The sequence below is a fragment of the Lissotriton vulgaris genome, chromosome 3_2, assembly GCF_964263255.1.
Source record: "Lissotriton vulgaris chromosome 3_2, aLisVul1.2, whole genome shotgun sequence".
Classification (NCBI taxonomy): domain Eukaryota; kingdom Metazoa; phylum Chordata; class Amphibia; order Caudata; family Salamandridae; genus Lissotriton; species Lissotriton vulgaris.
This window is the reverse complement of record NC_141690.1, coordinates 138,241,385-138,259,311: the sequence shown is the minus strand read 5'-3', so window position 1 is coordinate 138,259,311 and position 17,927 is coordinate 138,241,385. Positions and strand designations below refer to the sequence as shown.

The 17,927-nt window shown below is 50.0% G+C and overlaps 1 protein-coding gene across 1 annotated transcript in view; it reads left to right on the top strand.

Moving 5' to 3' along the window:
* Positions 1 to 17,927, top strand: part of LOC147725424 (transmembrane protein 128-like) — a 186,613-nt gene that overhangs the window by 22,718 nt on the left and 145,968 nt on the right. The window lies entirely within an intron of this gene.

The following is a 17,927-nucleotide window of genomic DNA, read 5'->3' as shown; positions in this document are numbered from 1 at the left end:
TGCCTTATATTATTGTTGTTATTACCCTTTGAAAAGGCTAATAGGTTTGCCTTATATAGTGAAGTAGTGACCATTGACAAAGCCAATACGCTTGCATTATTACTGTTATGATGATTTCTTAACCAAGTAGGTGTCTAACCAGTCGATCACAAGCTGCCAGTAGCTCACAGACACCTTCAGAGTAGCTCGTCGCCGCAAGTTCAATTTTAATTTCAAATGTATTTTATTGAGTTTGAAAGCAGAGACAGGCATCACAGTACAGTATAATTGTATCAGGTAAACCAAGCGGGCGAGACAGACAGGCACGTCTTCTCTGTGATTTGCAAAAAAAAAAAATTAAATGGACATACCACAGTAGCGTTTCGATACCAAAAATGCGAGTGATAGGCAATGTAGGTGAACAAAACTGGAAGAACAAAACCCAGAAAACCCCCCACCCCACCCTCCCATCCCTTCCCTCCCTCCCCACCAGTGTGCCGCCTGTGAGAAACACGCCCATCAATAGCCAGATGATGAATAGTGCGATCAGTCATGAGACTCTTGAGAACAAACATCCCCTGCAACATTAGCATCCACCTCCAACTGCCGCACCAGCAGTGGTGCTCGAGCGACTTGCTCCTCAATCACCCCATCCCAGTACCAATAGCTGTCACGCTGAGCAGGGAGACTCTCCCCTTGTTGCCAATCGCTTAGGAAGGATACTATCCTCCGCCATTCCAGACTCTAGATTTAGTATTCTCAGACACAGGAGACCCAAAGGCATCCCAACTTCAGAATAAGGCACTTCCTTGGGAAGGATACTATCCTCCGCAACCTGCTCCATATGTGTCGCCGACCGGAGCATTCACCTCCGCATGCCGCACCAGCAGCGGTGCTCGAGCGAATAGATCTGGTACGCTTAGCAGGGAGACTCTCCCCTTGTTGCCAATCGCTTAGGAAGGATACTATCCTCCGCCATTCCCGACTCTAGATTTAGGAAACTCAAACAAAGAAATAAATCTCTTGGGAAGGATACTATCCCCCACAACCTGTTCCATAGGTGCTGTCAATGTCCCCATCAAAATGAGTATTCACCTCCACATGCCGCACAAGCAGCGGTGCTAGAGCGACTCGCTCCTCAATAACCCCATCTTTTATATTATTTATTTATTTATTTATTTTTTTACACTGACTACCACCCATCCGTACCTCTTGGCAACTGGGAGAACTTCTGAGGGAACACCACAAGATCCCTCTGAGTTGCACGACGTCTCGCCGACTCTTACCGTGTCATGGTCCGCACGTGACCCCTGCAAGATACGAGGGTCAAGGAAAAATTGCCCCACCCAGATGGGCCCGTGCTGCCAAAAACCCCAAAGTCCTTCTCCCTCAACTCCCCCTCCCCCAAATCATCAGCATGTACATCCCACTGTAAAAACATTACCATAAAAAGAAAACTGCGTACTACCACTAGGCAGAGCCCCTTCACCAAGTCCCCCATCGAAACATTGCCATGTAATGCCATCAATGCGCACTGCGCACGTCGCTGCAGAAGAGTAATCCGCTCCAGATAACTCTCCCGGACCCCCCCCACATGAGACAGCCGTATGGTCAGTCCGCAAGCCGCTCACCCGCCACCAGCCGACCAGCTGGAGCCGAAACCGGGAAAACGAGGGCCGCTCAAGCCAGACTGCGAGGAAACAGCGAGAGTGACACCCCCAACGGAGCCAAGGGGAACGCCCACAGACAACCCACCAAGACAAGGCACAACCCATGCACCACCGCCCAAACCGCCCGCCAGCCCACCCAGCAAGGCACTGGGCCCCCACGCAATGCCTGGAAAACAGACTGGAAGGCGCAGGAACCCCCCCCCCCCGAGCCCGCCCCACCCAGACCAGCACAGGTGTCCCACCGAAAACCACAACCAGGCCCAGCAAGCCCCTGGACCACAGCCCTGGGCCGGGGGAAAGGACAGCACGGACAAGCCATGGGAGCAAACCAGCTCCAGGGAAGCACCCCCCGCCAGGACCAACCCAGCCCGGACAGGGAGACAGACCCGAAAGCAGCCTACCCCCTTGCAGCACTGCACAAATAACGAGGGGAGGGGGGAGCGCTCCCTTACCAAGGGGGGGGGGGGGCAGGAAGGAACACTGCCCGTCCAACAAAAAGGCCGGAGAAGCACCTGGGGACACAACCGGCAGGGCACAGGGCGCCCGCCCTCCAACTGAGCAATACCATAACATGGGTGAGGCACTACAAGACGGGGCTCCTCCCCCGCGGAGCCCCGTCACACACGGAGGGCTGCCCAGCTTGGGAAGGGGCTGCAAAAAACTCCCGACCCCTGCACAAGGCCCCCCACAGACCGACCCCGCCTCCCGCCGGGCGCCCCTCGCAAGCCGGCAGCCCCAGTGGGGGCCAAACATACCTGCTTGTGGGCGCCCGGCACTTCAGGGGAGGGCGCCACATCTCCATGGAACCCGCAGCCACCACCGGGGAAACAGCCGGCAGGGCCGCAGCTCCGTCCCCATCATCCTCCGGTCGCGGAGAAAGACACACAGTGGCCGCCTTTGCCACGCCTACGGCCGCCCTGCAATGGGGGCGGGCCAAACCCAAACACGCCTCACCATGAACTCCGTAGCGAAGGGCAAAAGAACCTTCCTCCCCAACCTCCCACTAGCGCGTTCCTTTCCCGCCTGCCTTAGCCTCTCTTATAACTTCCCTCCTAATCAAGAAGACCACCACCACCTGTCCTGCGCCCAGTCGTCCTCGCGCGAACAAACCCAGGGAGAGACCGGCTCGCGCACGGCTCTCCCTGGGTCCCTCCGTGGGCGTCTGGTGGTGTAATAAAGAGGCGGAACCAAGGCTAAGCAGCCTCCGTATTCACCCGAACGGACCCCCTAATGTTTAGATAGGGTCGAACCCGGGTTTCTGTGCAAGACATTGCGCCGTAAGCACTTTTTCTTTTACAAATTAACCACTCCCAGTCACTCTCCGCACCCAGGGTAAAGCTCTAGATGTCACTGGGGCTCGGCGTCTGAAGCGTTCTACACACTCTCTCAAAAAGGTTCTGCATTTATGTCATCTTTTAAAACACACAAGATGCTGAATTTAAAGAAAAAGCACACCAAGTTGCTCCTGCTTTGTATCCTCTAGCACTGAAATGCCTCCAAGAGGCAGCGGCTGCGTTTGTGCTGGAACCTGGCATCTCGCTATCCTGAGGCGTGGCCTTGTTGGGCTCAAAGCGAGCATAACGCCGTAGGGAACACTCGAAGCTTCGGAGTCCGAGATGACTTGAAAATTCTGTGGTTTCTTTAAGGGGCACATGAGCTAATGTCCCTTCTCCGCACGAGATCCCCAAGAGACAAATGAGAGAGCGGGACAAGAAGCGTGAGAGACGTACAGGGAAAGTTCTTACGTACGCACGCTCTCACAAGGCGGAGAACCTGACACCACAGAAACTAGGCACAAATACTAGCACGCCAGTGAGGTAGCCGGATGAAGCGTGTACAGGGGGCCCACTCTGTGCTGAGGGGGCCCCCTGAAGCGCTGGCTCCCCCACACCGCAGAGGATGCAGGGACCTGTGTTACACCCCTGACTTGAGACCGTTCATCTCTTGATACCTCTGCTGCCCATCTAGTTCTTACTTTCGTTGTTGTCATGGTTTGACTAACTCTGTTTAGCTGTGCTATGCCCTTCTTTGTTATCCTGCAGAATAAGACATTTGCTTCAAGCAGCAAACGTTCCAGCAATAGTTGTCAGATGTGCAACAGTCCACTCACTTTCATCGAGGATGACCCCTAGGTTGCGTGCATGGTCAGTAGGTGTTGGAGCGGTTCCCAGTGCATTCGGCCACTAGGAGTCGTCCTAGGCCAAAGGGGTAGATCCGAGAAAGAAGACCTCCGTCTTGTCCGAGTTCAGCTTCAGTCGGCTGTTCCTCATCCATTCAGCGACGGCCTTCATTCCTTTGTGAAGGTTGGTTTTGGCTGTGTGGGGGTCCTTGGTGAGGGAGAGGATCAGCTGGGTGTCATCTGCGTAGGAGATGATGTTAAGGTTGTGCTGACGGGCGACGTGGGCGAGCGGTGCCATGTAGATGTTAAACAGAGTTGGGCTGAGGAATGAGCCCTGGGGTACGCCGCAGATGATCTCGGTGGCTTCGGAGCAGAAAGGGGGAAGGCGGACGCTCTGTGTTCTGCCAGAGAGGAGGGAGGTGGTCCAGTCCAGGGCCTTCTCTTGGATCCCACTTCGAATATTCCGTGGTAGCAATGGTTTTCTCGAATTTGGTAACAACTTCCGTGGGTGTCTGACTTCCTACGATCTCGATTTTGGGGTACTTCGTGTAGTCATCGATGATCACCAGGGCATTACGTCCATCTGGGAGGTGCCCAAAATCTACACTCACGCACTCCCATGGCCGTTGGGGGTTTTCTTCAGAGATGACAGGGTGTGGGCGATCCGGTTGACCCCATGCCTGGCACCATGAGCATGTTCTGACTGTTTGTTCAACCAGTGGGTCCATCCCTGAGAACCACACCTTGGCCCTCAGCCGACTCTTTGTTTTCACCATGCCTTGATGTCCCGGGTGTGCGAGGTCCACAGCTTGTTGAGTCAGACTTGATGGGATCACCAGTCGTGGGCCTCGGAGCAACCACTGCTGTAGACTGAAAGCTCATCCTTGACCCGTACAATTGATTCCAGGACGGTCTTTGCCTGGGGCGTCCATTTGGTCATGGTGAACTGGATGGGGCGCCAGTCATTTGATTGGACCGCCGTTATGGCCAGTTGCAGGCATTCATCCGTCCGGATGACTTCTACAATGGTCACAAGACTCGTGGGAAGTGGTCGGGACCTTTTCGCTACGCGGCGGACATACTCTTCGGTGTCATCGGCATCCTCTTCTTCCGCTTTGGTGGCAGCCCGGGGATGCCTCGAAAGGTAGTCAGATGGATTGGGTGAGCCAGGTTTGTATTCCACTCGATAGTCATACCCCTGCAGCTGAAGGATCCATTTTTCAATCCTCGGGGGAGGTTTGGATGCTGACCTTTGAAACGGAGGGATGAGGGGGTTTGTGGACACTGTGAATGGATGGCCGTACACGTAGACGTGGAAATGCCGACAGGCCCAGTGGATGGCAATAGGTTCTCGTTCTATCTGCGAGTATCTCTGTTCTGTGTCTGTTAAGGAGCGGCTCGCATATGCTATCGGGGCCCACTCCCCATTTCCTTGCTACTGTGTGAGCTCGGCTCCTAACCCATATGGGCTGGCGTCCACAGCGACGTTGGTGGTTCGAGCCGGGTCGAAGTATGATAGTGTTGTGTCTGCCGACAGGGCCGCTTTAGTTTTCTTAAGGGCTTGTTCCTGTGCGGGCCCCACTGCCATGTGGTGGAGGATTTTGCCAGTTCCCTGAGGGGCTTTGTGAGGTTGGATAAATCCGGCGCAAACCGCCCGCAAAAGTTCACTATTCCAAGGAAACTCCTTATTTCTGAGATGTTGGAGGGTGCAGTGCGTCCTGCACGTCTCGCACCTTGTCAGGGTGTGGGGCCACTCCTTGGTCGGAGAATGTGTAGCCCAAAAAACTGATCTTGTTCCTTAAGAACTGGCACTTTTCTCTGTATAGGGCTGGTCCAGATTCTTTGATCCACTGGAGAACCCCGCAAAGTCTACGATGGTGATCCTCTATCGATGATGCGCATATGAGTAGGTCATCGCTTACGTTTAAGACCCCTGGGACTGAGGACTTCACGGATGGTGTTTTGGAACACCTCTGCAGCACTTGAGATCTCGAAATTCAGGCGTCGGTATCTCCTGAGGCCGACATGCGTAGAGAAGGTGGTGATGTATCGAGAGTCTGGGTGTAGTGGCAGTTGGTGATAGCCAGACCGGAGGTCCATCTTCGAAAACCACTTTTCGCCGTTCAGTTCTCCCAAGATGTCGTCGATGGTGGGGGCTAGGTGACGTTCCCTTTTCACCGCGGCGTTTGGGAGTCGCATGTCAATGCAGATGCGGACCTGCCCCGGATGGTAACTTGCTGACTGAGTCTATGACAAACCCAGGAATGTTGTTTTTCTTTGTGGTGTGAGAAGGGACTTCTTGTCGTTGAGCCAAAAGGAGAGCGTCGAGATATATGATGAGGCGGAAGCCCCGAATTCTTAGGTGTTCTATCGCAGGGTTGATGACCTTGGTGAAGCACCAAGGTGCTGAAGACAGACCGAAAGGAAGGGTGGTGAACTCGTAGACCTGCCCTATCGACTGAAACTGAAGTAAGCAGCGGTGCGGGGAAAATAATTGGACCACCAGGTGAGTCCTTTAGGTCTAGACTCACCATCCAGTCGGCAGGGCCCAGGAGGTCGCACAGCAGGTGGATCCCCACCATTTTGAAATGGCGGTACACCAACCAGCTGTTGAACTCCTTTAGGGCGTTCAACCATAAAGATGTTGCTTAGAAACACCGTTGGGTCGATGGAGGAGTGAGTGATCGCTCCTTTGCGTAACAGCTCCTGCACTTCCCTGTCTACCAGGGCGTTCTGGGCTTCTTTAAAAGCTAGGGGACGGGGGCGGAAGTCCAGCGCTGGGTTCCCGTAGAATTCTATGTGGAATCCCCTGAAGGTCTGTAGAACCCATGCGGTGATTGCCTCCCATTTGTGCACGAATAAAGCCAGCCTGCCCCCTACCTGTGACTGGGGGTAAAGGGAAAGTCTCATCTGTTTGGGTCTGAAAGTGACTTCTGGCTGCGCCTCTGGAGCCCATGCCCCTGCAGTTTCTCCTGGATTGGAAGAACTCCTGTTTGGGCTGCGCCTGCGTCTTCCTGAAGCTTCTGGAAGTGGCTTGGGTGTAGAAGCGGCTGGTTGAGCGCCCCCTGCCACGACCGGCCCGACGAAAAACTTTGAGTAAAACACCTTCTTTTTGGAAGCCTGCGCCTTGTCTAATGTGGTGAAGGTTGACACAATCATTTTTTATTTTTTTTGTCCTCAATCTGCCAATGTACTTGCTGGTTATACTCTTCCCCTTCTCTGGTAAACCAGGCCAGGTTAAAGTCCTTCCAATCAAGAGAAAAAAGCCGTTTTCCTATTCCACCCTTCCCGAGAGTGCCCGTAGCACGGAAGGAAACGCAGGACCAACAGTTCAGCATTGGCTTAATCATTGGACCATCGATTTTGGATCCAGTCTGCCAGCTTAAGCCATACTTTCTCTTTACAGCTGAAATCACACAATAGGTCCTGCTTACTGATATATATGACACATTTTTTGTATTCTAAGGGGTAGGGTGGAAGATTCGCCTTCCTTGATCTGCAAATCTCTTCTTCCTAAAAGGATTTCATAGAAAATAAATCTTTCATCTAATCTACTGATGCTAATAGTGTTGTCATGCAAAATTCCAAAAAAGACCAGGGCGGGACTGACCTTCACAGTAATACCTATGACTTCGATTAAAAATTGGCACACCTCGAAACAAAACTTCTCAAATTCAGGACATGTTAGAAACATATGGATATCGTCAGCTATGGGATCCTTACATCTTGGGTATTCATAATGTGTCCCTAAAATAATTTCTAACCTCGCCGGGGACCAATATACCCTATATGCCGTGAAGAGGTGGTTACGTTTTAAATAGGCAGGTTTCACACACTCTCTCAACAATGCAAAGGAGGCCAACTACGCTTCCCTCAAATTAATGTTCAAAATTCCCTCCCCCCAAAGCTTCTGAATATTTTTTCCTAAATCATCATCTGCATTAATCAGATATTGATACCACAAAGCTACCTCCTTCTTAATAATACCAGTTTTAATTGCTTGAGCTAACCAAGTGTCATCCTCCTCTTCACTCCAATTTTGATCCCCCCACCTCACGGAGAGCTGGTAATACTTAAACCTTGGTAATTTGCCCAATGCGATTACATTCAAAGTTTCCCAGCTAACTAGCTCAGTTCCAGTCTTCACATCCCTCCAACAAGAAATATCAGAAGCATTAAGTGGGAGACTAAGCAAGTCATTCAAACGATCAGGAGTCCCTGGGGATTCCCAAATTGGGGCCCTCGACGATTAATGTGGAATTCCTAACTTTTTTCAGAATGTAAACCCATATTTTCAGAACTCCCAATAAAATCTTCAACCTTACTTTTTTGAAGAACTTTGGGTCTCCAAACTTAAACCACAATTGATCTTGACCCTCCCTTAATTCTCCAAGCATGGCCCCAAACAGACTCCCTATAGCAGAACTGTCGACCCTATTTAAAGGCATTCCGCAATTCTTAAAAAGAGAAGCATACCCATACGTCGTCAGATCCGCTAAGGCCAGCCCACCCTTCTCCAATCTCCTCCTCAATCCTTTCCAAGATATACGTGAGCCCTTGGAGGCCCAAATAAAGCTTCCTAGCCTTCCTTGGAGTTTAGCAATTTTCATTCTATCAAATAATAGTGGTATAGAATAAAAATAAATGTTATTTTGGGTAAAATAACTATTTTGATGAGATTTGCCCTTCCGTACAAATTTAACAGGAGATTTGCCCATCTAACCAGCAATTTCTCTACTTCTTGTCTAATCTTGTCCCAATTTACCTTTGTGACTTCCGCCAGTTTCTGCGTAATTATCACGCTGAGATAGCGCATATTCGATTTGTTGTATTGTTTAGTTCCACTCCATTATTTTGGTCATATTTGTATTCACTTTGTATCCTGAAACCCTTCCAAATGCTTCGGCTTTAGCCATTAATATGGGGATAGATAGTTGCGGATTCAAGGTGTAGAGTAAAAGATTGTCTGCGTACAACTCTAGCTTAAACTCAAGATTGCCATATCTGAAAGAAATAATAACAGGGTCTTGTCTAATCCATATTGCTAAAGGTTCAATATATGTGTTAAACAAAAGTGGAGACAGGACTGTCCAGTACTACGTAGCAAATTAACCCAATCGGTTAACTCCCCATTAACCAAAACCTTTGCTCTTGGTGATTTATACAAAAGTTGAGCAGCTGTAATTAAATTGGGCGGAAATGCGAAAAGCTTTAAAACTTCCCACAGATATGGCCAGTGAACCTGGTCAAAAACCTTAGTGGCATCTACTGCTACGAGCGTTACAGGAAGATTGTACGTTTCCGCTAAATCTATTACTCACAATATTTGAAAGGTTAGCTCGTTAAGCTGCCTTCTGGGAATAAAGCCTTTCTGGTCTTTATGTATTATGCTAAACACACAAGATGATGGACGGAATGTTGCACGATGGCAGAACATTCACCCCCAGTCACAGATCTGGGTTTAATCCATCATTATTTTGCTCACCAAGCCGCCCCAGTTCAGACATGGCCATATGCAAATCAGTCTTGACCCTGTGCCTCATGGGAACAATCCAGCCCGAACTGCTAAGCCATGTCTTCCCTGGACCGGAATCAAGCATCCTAGCACATGTGTTAATTTCTGCTGGCTGTAAAGGCATTTGTTTCAGTTGTTAAAGGTCTGGCCTATTTTAGATGCATGTATTCTTTCCTGTAAGAACCGTATGTTGTTAATATTTTTGGCTCTACAAACAAAAAACACATAGAGAAACCTATAAACAAAGATACTACTCAAAGAGGCACACACAAACACCCATGCAACCAGACAACACATATACGGTCTCATGCAGACAGGATATTGGATGATCTGGAGTGCAGCCTGAGGTATTGCCGATGAATGAGATTAATTCAAGCATTTCGTTATCAGTTTGTTATTTGAACATCGTAAATGTGATGAGTTTGTTACAACAAGAGTCCTGTGCTCACTGTGCCACTGGACTTCAGCATTTGCTCACTGGTGAGCCCTAAGTAGGCTCAAACCTGTTTGGGGTTGCATGCATCCGTGTCTGGAGGGAAATTGACCTTCTATTAGAGCCTGGACTGTTCCTATTGGAGCAGAACAAGGTTGATTTGGATAAGGCCAATCTCTTTCTAGAGTAGTACAGTAGCTGATAAATGATGCGCTGTAATGCTTCTCTGCACGATCTTCAGTGGCTGAGGTTATTCCTTCATTCACTTTTTTCTCCAGTGTCATTTAAGGATTGCCAGTGTTTGCAACTGTGACCCATGGCATTCCTTTTGTCACCCTTGTTTCCAAGGCGACAGGAAAGTGCTACATTCAGGATGTAAACAAGACTCTCAAACCATATGTGCAATGCATTCTGTAGTTGTGGGACCACCTTGCCCCTTCCCTAGATTCTCAACAGCCTCTGAGTTGCTGTTGAGAGTTTAGGGGAGTGGTGAAGGGTGGGAGCTTTTCCTCACTCTTATTTCATTCGCTGGGCTGATGAGTCAGTCAGAGAAGACAAATGAAAAGTTTGGATTCTCAGATTTTGCACTCTTCTCCTAGGCTTTTCTGGCCTGTATGAAGCAGGATACAGAGAGAGAGCAGTGTGTGAATGAAACAGTTGAGGCTTACCTTACTTACTATGATGTTGCACTCCTCTGTCGTGGTTACTGGATCCATTTGAATTACTGAGCACTCTGGCTGCAAAATGTTCTGATGGTGCACGTTCCCCCATTCCACCTTGGTATGTGCCTTGGTATGTGCCTCCAACGTGGGTGCACCAGTGTTCTGCAAGTTAGCATGTCACATCGGTCTGGAAGTGTCAGTAGTTTTGTTCTGTCTGCACTTAATGTGAGCTGTTATCTGGAACTTTTGCTATTTTTGCACCGCAAGAGCGCCAGAAATGTAATGGATTTTGCCTCAGGATTTGTATTTTTTAAAAATAAGCTGTGAATTTTTTCAAGAATATTTTACAGAGGAGGAGCTACGCTAGCAAACAAGATGACCGCGTAAGCCCCCGGCTTCGCCGACCTCCGACTCTTCCCAGAAGATCCTGTTACTTATCCTGAATTTGCGCCTTGCCTTCGTGTGTATGAAACGGATCGGAGCTTAATGGTGCAATTCCGAGATTTCTACCAGTTTGTTAGACAAAGATATGTTGTGTGGCAGTTTGCGGCCTAAACCAGCCTGGAAGCCGGGGTCTCGAGTACTGACCCAGCCGGGTTTCAGTTGAACAACATCGGCTGTAGTTGTGTGACAGGGTCCGGTCTACCCGAGGTGGGAAAAATTTTCTTGGACCAAAGTTGACGATGGTTGGCTGAATTGGTGAACATCGAAGGAGGGGTGATGATACACAATTTTGAGCATTGGACGGGGTCCCTGGCCCGGTGGCCCGGTTAGGGCCTCGCCGGTGTTCGCTGGGTTGGGATCGCCGCCTGCGGTGACTGAGTTTGGATTGTTATTCCCAACGATAAGTCCCCCTCTGAAGTCGTCCGTTCCGCATCCTCCTGTTCCCCCAGGGAGACCGGGCTCTCTGGGGATGCAAATATGACCGAAACCGAGCGAGGTGTTGTGGAGCGGACGGAGAGTGACCCGTCACTACGAACTGTGTTGGCAGCCACAGGGTCACTTCATGTTTGCGTTGAAGCCCACATTAATAAAATGATAGCGTGTTTGTCTGGAATTGTGCAGATGGGACCGGACCCTGGTCCACTACAAGAAGATACCCAAGATGGCCACTTCAATGGAGGAAGCAGACCCCGTACTATGGGAGGCGTTGGAGCCTCTGACCAGTGTTCTTGGGAATGTTAGCAAGCTTGATGCCGCAAATGGATTGTCAGGCCTACGATCGCTGCCGACTATGGAAGGACTAGTTGATGCTCCCTTTCCGGAGACTCATGATGGGAACTGTTGTTGGTTTGAAACTGTGCCACTCCCCTATACATCGGCACCGCTAAGATGGCGGACGAAACAACCTTGGGAATCTATGACGGTACAGGGAGTTTTTGTACCTAGCAGAGTTCTCAACACTTTCATTTCTTTGCTATGTCTCAATTTGAACTTTGCTATATTTGAAAGAAAAGGGGCCCCTGCCTAATGGGATGAACCCTGGCAAAGATACAACACTTGGGGTAAGAAAGAGCTAAATTGCACCGGGTTTTGTGCTTGTTGTCCTTGAGAGAGAAAACTAGAAGCTAATGACGGAACTCACACTATAATTGTACTGATATGTTCTATTATTTTATTTAGAGTGCCAGCCCTAAAATGCATTGGAAACATTTGTCTTGTTTGCTGTACGCTGACGATTTAGTAATTTTTGACCAAACAGAGATTGGACTACAAAGGAAGTTATCTCCTTTTAATTAATATTGTTTGGCCAAACGCCCGACTGTAAACATGGACAAAACTAAAATCCAATGTTTTGGGAAGAAAACTCAGAATTGTAATTGGTATCTGGGTTCTATCAAACTAGAAATCGTGAACGAATATAGATACCTCGGTATCTGGTTCAAAAAGGATGTGGGCTAAGGAAATTTAACCAAATCTATGGGGATATGTCACATAGACCTTTACTGAAAGCCAATCAGGCAATGATACCCCCACACGTGCAGTATGGGGCCAAGGTCTTGTATTTGAGTGGGAAGAACAACTGGGACATTGAGGAAGGAAAATGTCAAAAACCATTAATATCACTGCCTGACTCCACTATGATCCAGGCAATCCGAGTGGTGCTAGGATTGACATCATGGAACATAAGGTACAAGTGGCCCTTTTAAGATTTTGAAAAAGATTGGGATCTGAGGAAGTCACAAAGTGGCACAATGGTGTAAAGAGGAGATTTTGAATAGCAACCTAAATTGGGCTAAGATGGTTAGAATGAAATTGTGCATGATATGTAAAAACCTAACAGTAAAACTTGACCAGGCAACACTGTCGGTTGAAGCCTCAAATGGGGAGCTTAGAGTGGCAGGAAAAGAAATATTGAGGCAAAATGGCATGATATACCTGGGAAAGGAAGTATCAGTCCACTATATGAGGAATAGTTGGGAGAATTATATGTGGTACCCTTATTTGGATACACTACTAAATGCTGGACTAAGAGCTGAAGTGCTCATGTGGAGAATAGGGGTCAACCATTGGGTATCTCATGGAAATAGAAAAGCAGAAATGGTACAGCCCGATGGTAAATGTCGCTGTGGATTAGGTACCAAATGGGACAATGTACATATTTTACTAGACTGCCGAAAATTTGTGTCGCAGCGGAAATTGTTTCTACGACCCATGTTTTTAAAAAATGGTATAACTGATCGCCTGTTCGCAATTAATCTACCTTCTGACATGCCAAACCTTGATGTAGGAATCGACATGGCAAAATATATGAAGGCGGTAAAAAGGACCCTGTTGGAAACCCAATAAGAACTGGATAGAAATTGGCATGGAAAATGCTTAAAGAAAATTATGTTTAGGCTGCAACACATCTTTATGTCATAGCTCGAAGGTATTGCTCATCGTAACTTTAGGAGTATTGGTATAGGGAATTTTAAGCTGTGTGAGAGAGGTAGGAATTCCCCCTTTCTAATGTATTGTTTTTATAAAGTATTATCGAAATTGTTGTATATGTTTTAAATTATTTATTGTAATATGTATCATGCTGTTCAGAGACCAACGGTCTAATAAACATACTTTTACTACTACTACTACTTTTCAGAGGGTCGAGTACAACAATTGTAGACATAGATACTCTTAATAACCACAAAAGTTTATTGCTTTTCATTTTTATGAATGACTGAGGTTTCTAAAGGTTGCTTTTCAAAGCGTACTTTGGCACCACGCTCCGCCCACCAAAGGACATTTCTGATCTACCACAGTCTACAACTAAAAATATAGATAAAATACTCCTATGGGAACCTGCATCATGAACATCTGTCTACAGTTGTCTTCCAGTGCAACAGATATTTAGTGCTGAAATATTGAATGAGTTTCTTTTCATATCCTCCTGTGGGCAATAGATTTTTTAAAAAAGTTTGGACTCCTCTTGAGGTCTTTCCTCCCAGAGAGTGCACACTGTTTTCTTGGAAAACTCCTATTGAAGGCTTACCAAGAATTTAGAGTGGACTTATAGCCTGACCATTGATTACCATTTGTTGGCATTACTGTCACTCTCATTTACTTGCTTCTTATTCAGTGACTTTCCTTGCCCATCTTGTTCTGTCTTGCGTTTGTCACTTCTCTGGAGCATAGCCTCTTTACCATGTTTGACTCCACTGACTCGTATACTTCCACTGCTCACTTTAAAGTAATTTTTTTTCTCGACTTGAGCTGTCCATGAGAGTTCATGTTTTTTCCAGCTCTCTGCCTCGTGTGCTTTTCCCTCTCACCAAACATCCGCTACGCTCTGTGTTGCTGTTTATTGCATGTTGCAAGCTCTCTCATATGCTTCTTCCCCATCACATTACCTCATCCTCTGCACTCTTTGTTGCTTTCCCACATTTGCTGTTTTTCCCTTCCCTCTACCCACTCCCTGTTCCTTCCCCCCCCTTCTCCGTTTGTGCCTTACAACTGCGGTCTTTTTTTCTTAAGTATGTTATATTTTATTTATTATTTGGTTTTCGGTTTCCGCACGCATTTAATTTTCTATGAAGCTAAAAAGAAAAGCACGGGGGGCGTGGCCAAGATGGCGGCGGAGTAGGACGCTCTTCCGAGCCGCTCCGGCGTCGATCCGACAAAGCATCTTATGGCACGGTCCTAACGGAGTGATTTTACTTCAAAAAGTGTTGCGGAAGTTCCCCTGGCATAGCGGAGTGGTTTGATGCCGTCGGGTGGGGCGGAGAGGCTTCAGGGTCGACCACAAGACCGACTGAGCTCTGAGGCCTGCACGACCCCGGTCTCTCTTGGGTCCTGGCGGCCGACGTTGGAAGGGGGCGGGGCCCCTGAGATCCCGCCTGGAAGCTCCGGTGCTGCTTGAAAGTGGAGAACTGCACCGTGTCGGCGAGGCGGCCGATCTAGCTTCCGGTGTGGCTCGGAGTGCTCAGCGTGTCTGGCTTGTGGCGTGGAGCGAGCTCACGAGGCGTTGAGGCGGAGGTTTAACGGCGCCTGGCAGTGTTCGTCGAGAAGAGGCCCGAGACATCCGAGCGCCGGCGCCTGTGAGGACTCGGCTACAGGTGTGGCCCTGAGCGTGACTGGTGGTGGAGAGTGGTGCCAGATCGGCGGTGGTGCTAGGTTGGCCCCGGCGAGGTCGGATTTGCGTGTGAGGAGGACGCGGCCTACGGGATAGCGGCGGCATTCCTGCGTGGCCGCCACGGGATTTGGGGCCATCCGTACTCTTGTGCATTACCCTAGACGCCTGTGACGCCTACGAGCGCGTGTGGAACGGAGGCCTGGGCCGCTGTGTGGGCCGTGTGCATGTTTCGGAAGTACTACGGCCTATAGCTCGAGGCTTGGACATTGAGATCAAGGGCCTCGGCTCTGGACTGGAACGTGCGGCAGGGCCCGCCATCTTGTTTAGCCGCGTGGCGCCTGGGAGGAGTGCTGCTCGCCGCCATGTCTAACACGCTGCGCAAGGGGCGCCCGGGGAAGGATGGCGCTTCGAAATCCTCCCAGCAGCCGGCATCTCCAGGGGCTAGCGGCTCGTCGAAACAGTCGGACGATGAGGCGCCGGTGACAAAGGCTTTTATGTCCGAATTCTTTGCCTCCATTAAGGAAGACATCTCCGAGCTCCGCGCACAATTGGCCTCCGATCTACGGGATGTGCGGAGGGACGTGGATGGTATAGGCGAGAGGGTAGCGACTCTGGAGGACCATGATTTAAGTATGGCCAACGATGTGCACCTGTTGCAGCAGGATATCATCCGCCTCACCGAGCAGAACCTGGACTTGCAGACGCACACGGAGGACCTAGAAAATCGTTCCCGCAGGAACAACATCCGTATCCGAGCTGTGCCATGGGATGGTGAGGCAGGCGATCTGCGTGGCTATGTTCAAGAGTTGTTCCTCCAGATATTGGATGAGGAGGATGTGCGGGAAATTCGGATGGACAGAGTTCATAGAGTGGGGTTGCCTAGACGAGGGGGGGGGGGGCCCTCCTGACATTCTCGTCTGTGTCCATGATTTTCAGGTGAAAGAGCGCATCCTCCGCAAAGCCAGGGCCATCACGTCGTTGCAGTTCAGGGACCACCGCCCTCAGCTATATCAGGATTTAGCGGCCTCCACGCTACGGAAACGGAGGGAGTTCCGCCCAGTGACTGCTTTTTTGAGGGAGCGTGGCATCGCTTACTCCTTGGGACATCCTTTCAGAATCATCTTCCGGTGGCAGAACCGGCTCGCACAGATTCGCTCACTCCAGGTGGCGAAGGACCTCTTGGGCCTGGAGGATGTGCCACCCTCGCAGGGAGCAGCTGCCTCCCCATCTCGGAGGAGCCACCGCTCGTCTTCCTGGCACAGGGTGGGCACTTCCCCTGATCGGCGGCGACCGGATCTCACTACCAGCTTGCAGGAACGGGGCAACGCGGTGGCATCGGTGGCCTCGGCTACCTTGGCTGATACGCAGCAAAGCTCCGGAGCAGCGTGACCCCTGCCTTGCTGATGGATCGACGCCGGAGGGGTTCTGGCCTCCTGGTCTGGGAGTATGGATGTACTTTTGGAGGAGACACCCTTGACCGTGGCCATGGGGGATACCGTGTTGGTCCCCCTGACCCACTTCCTGAATGGAAGGCCCCTTGCGAACTTTGGACTTCTGGACACGATGAGTACCATATTTGAATTCACTGTTTTGACTTTGTTCTTGCTATTGGTTTGGAGTTGGGGGGTTTGGGGTGTTGGGGGGGGTCCCATGACGGTGGGGAGGGGGGACTGCTGGATGAATGGTTGCTGGTGTGTGGGCAAGCTGGAGCTGTGGATAGGATTACTGTGGATGTGTGGCGAGCTTTGGGCTATCATGGGGGGAGAGTGGCGGACCCTTTGGAAGTTTCTTGGATCAGAGGTCGTCTATCTACGGGGGTGGGGACTCTTAGAGTGACAGGAGAGAGTTTTGGGGTCCATTTCTATTATGCCGATTAGCATAGGGACTTGGAACGTTAAGGGTATGAATTTGCCTCAGAAGAGGCAGAAGGTGTGGAAATATGTGGTGGATCATCAACTTGACGTAGTGGGGTTGCAAGAAACCCATCTAGCACGGAAAGATGAGATGCAGCTACGGCATAGGGCTTATCCCATTATCTATAGGTCTTCCGCTGCCACGAAACATAGGGGGGTGGCTCTCCTTTTCCGAGCTGCGCTTCACTTTCAACCTGTGGAGGTGCGTAACGATAAGGAAGGCCGTTGGTTGATGGCCAAAGGGCTTATTCAGGGCCGGCTGTGCACTTTTGTGGTGGTGTATTTACCCAACGCAGGTCAGAATAAGTTTTTACAGGATTTGTTGCTGAAGGTTGGAGACTTTGCGGAGGGCCATCTGTTTTTGCTGGGGGATTTTAATCTGGTGTGGGACAAGGATATGGATAGCTCAGGGGGGCATAGGGCGGGTACGGGGGTGTTTTCTGCATCGACACAGCTGGAGGTGGGGGAGCTGGGGCTGGTTGATGGCTGGCGTTTTTTCCACCCTACTACAAAGGATTACACATTCTTCTCCCACGTGCATCATTCCTATTCCCGTTTGGACTCAATTTTTCTTAGCCAATCACTGCGCGGGGACGTGGTAGATGCCGCCATTCTTCCGATATCCATTTCGGACCATAGTCTGTTGGTGCTTAGCCTTCGTTGGTCGCCGCCCGGTGCGTCGCATCGGAAGTGGTACTTCCCGGCGTCGGTGATCAGGGACGATACGTCCAATAAAGCCTTGCGGCTTGCCATTAGAGAATTCTTTGACCTTAATCCCCCGTCGGACACCTCACTATCGAACACATGGGACGCCTTTAAAGCTACGATCGGGGGCACGTGTCTGGGACTCAACTCGCAGCTTAACGCCTTGCGGAGGAAGGAACATGAGGCCTTGGAAACTGAGGTGGTCGAGCTCGAACGTGCTCATAAACTCAACCCCTCGAGGGTGATCCTCCGCCCGCTGACAGCGGTGAGGGGCAAATTAAAGGCGCACTACGCCAATAGGGCCGAGCTTACGCTATTGAGACTGGGGCGACAATCCTATTCATGCGGTAACAAGGTGGGCAGGCATTTGGCGCGGCAA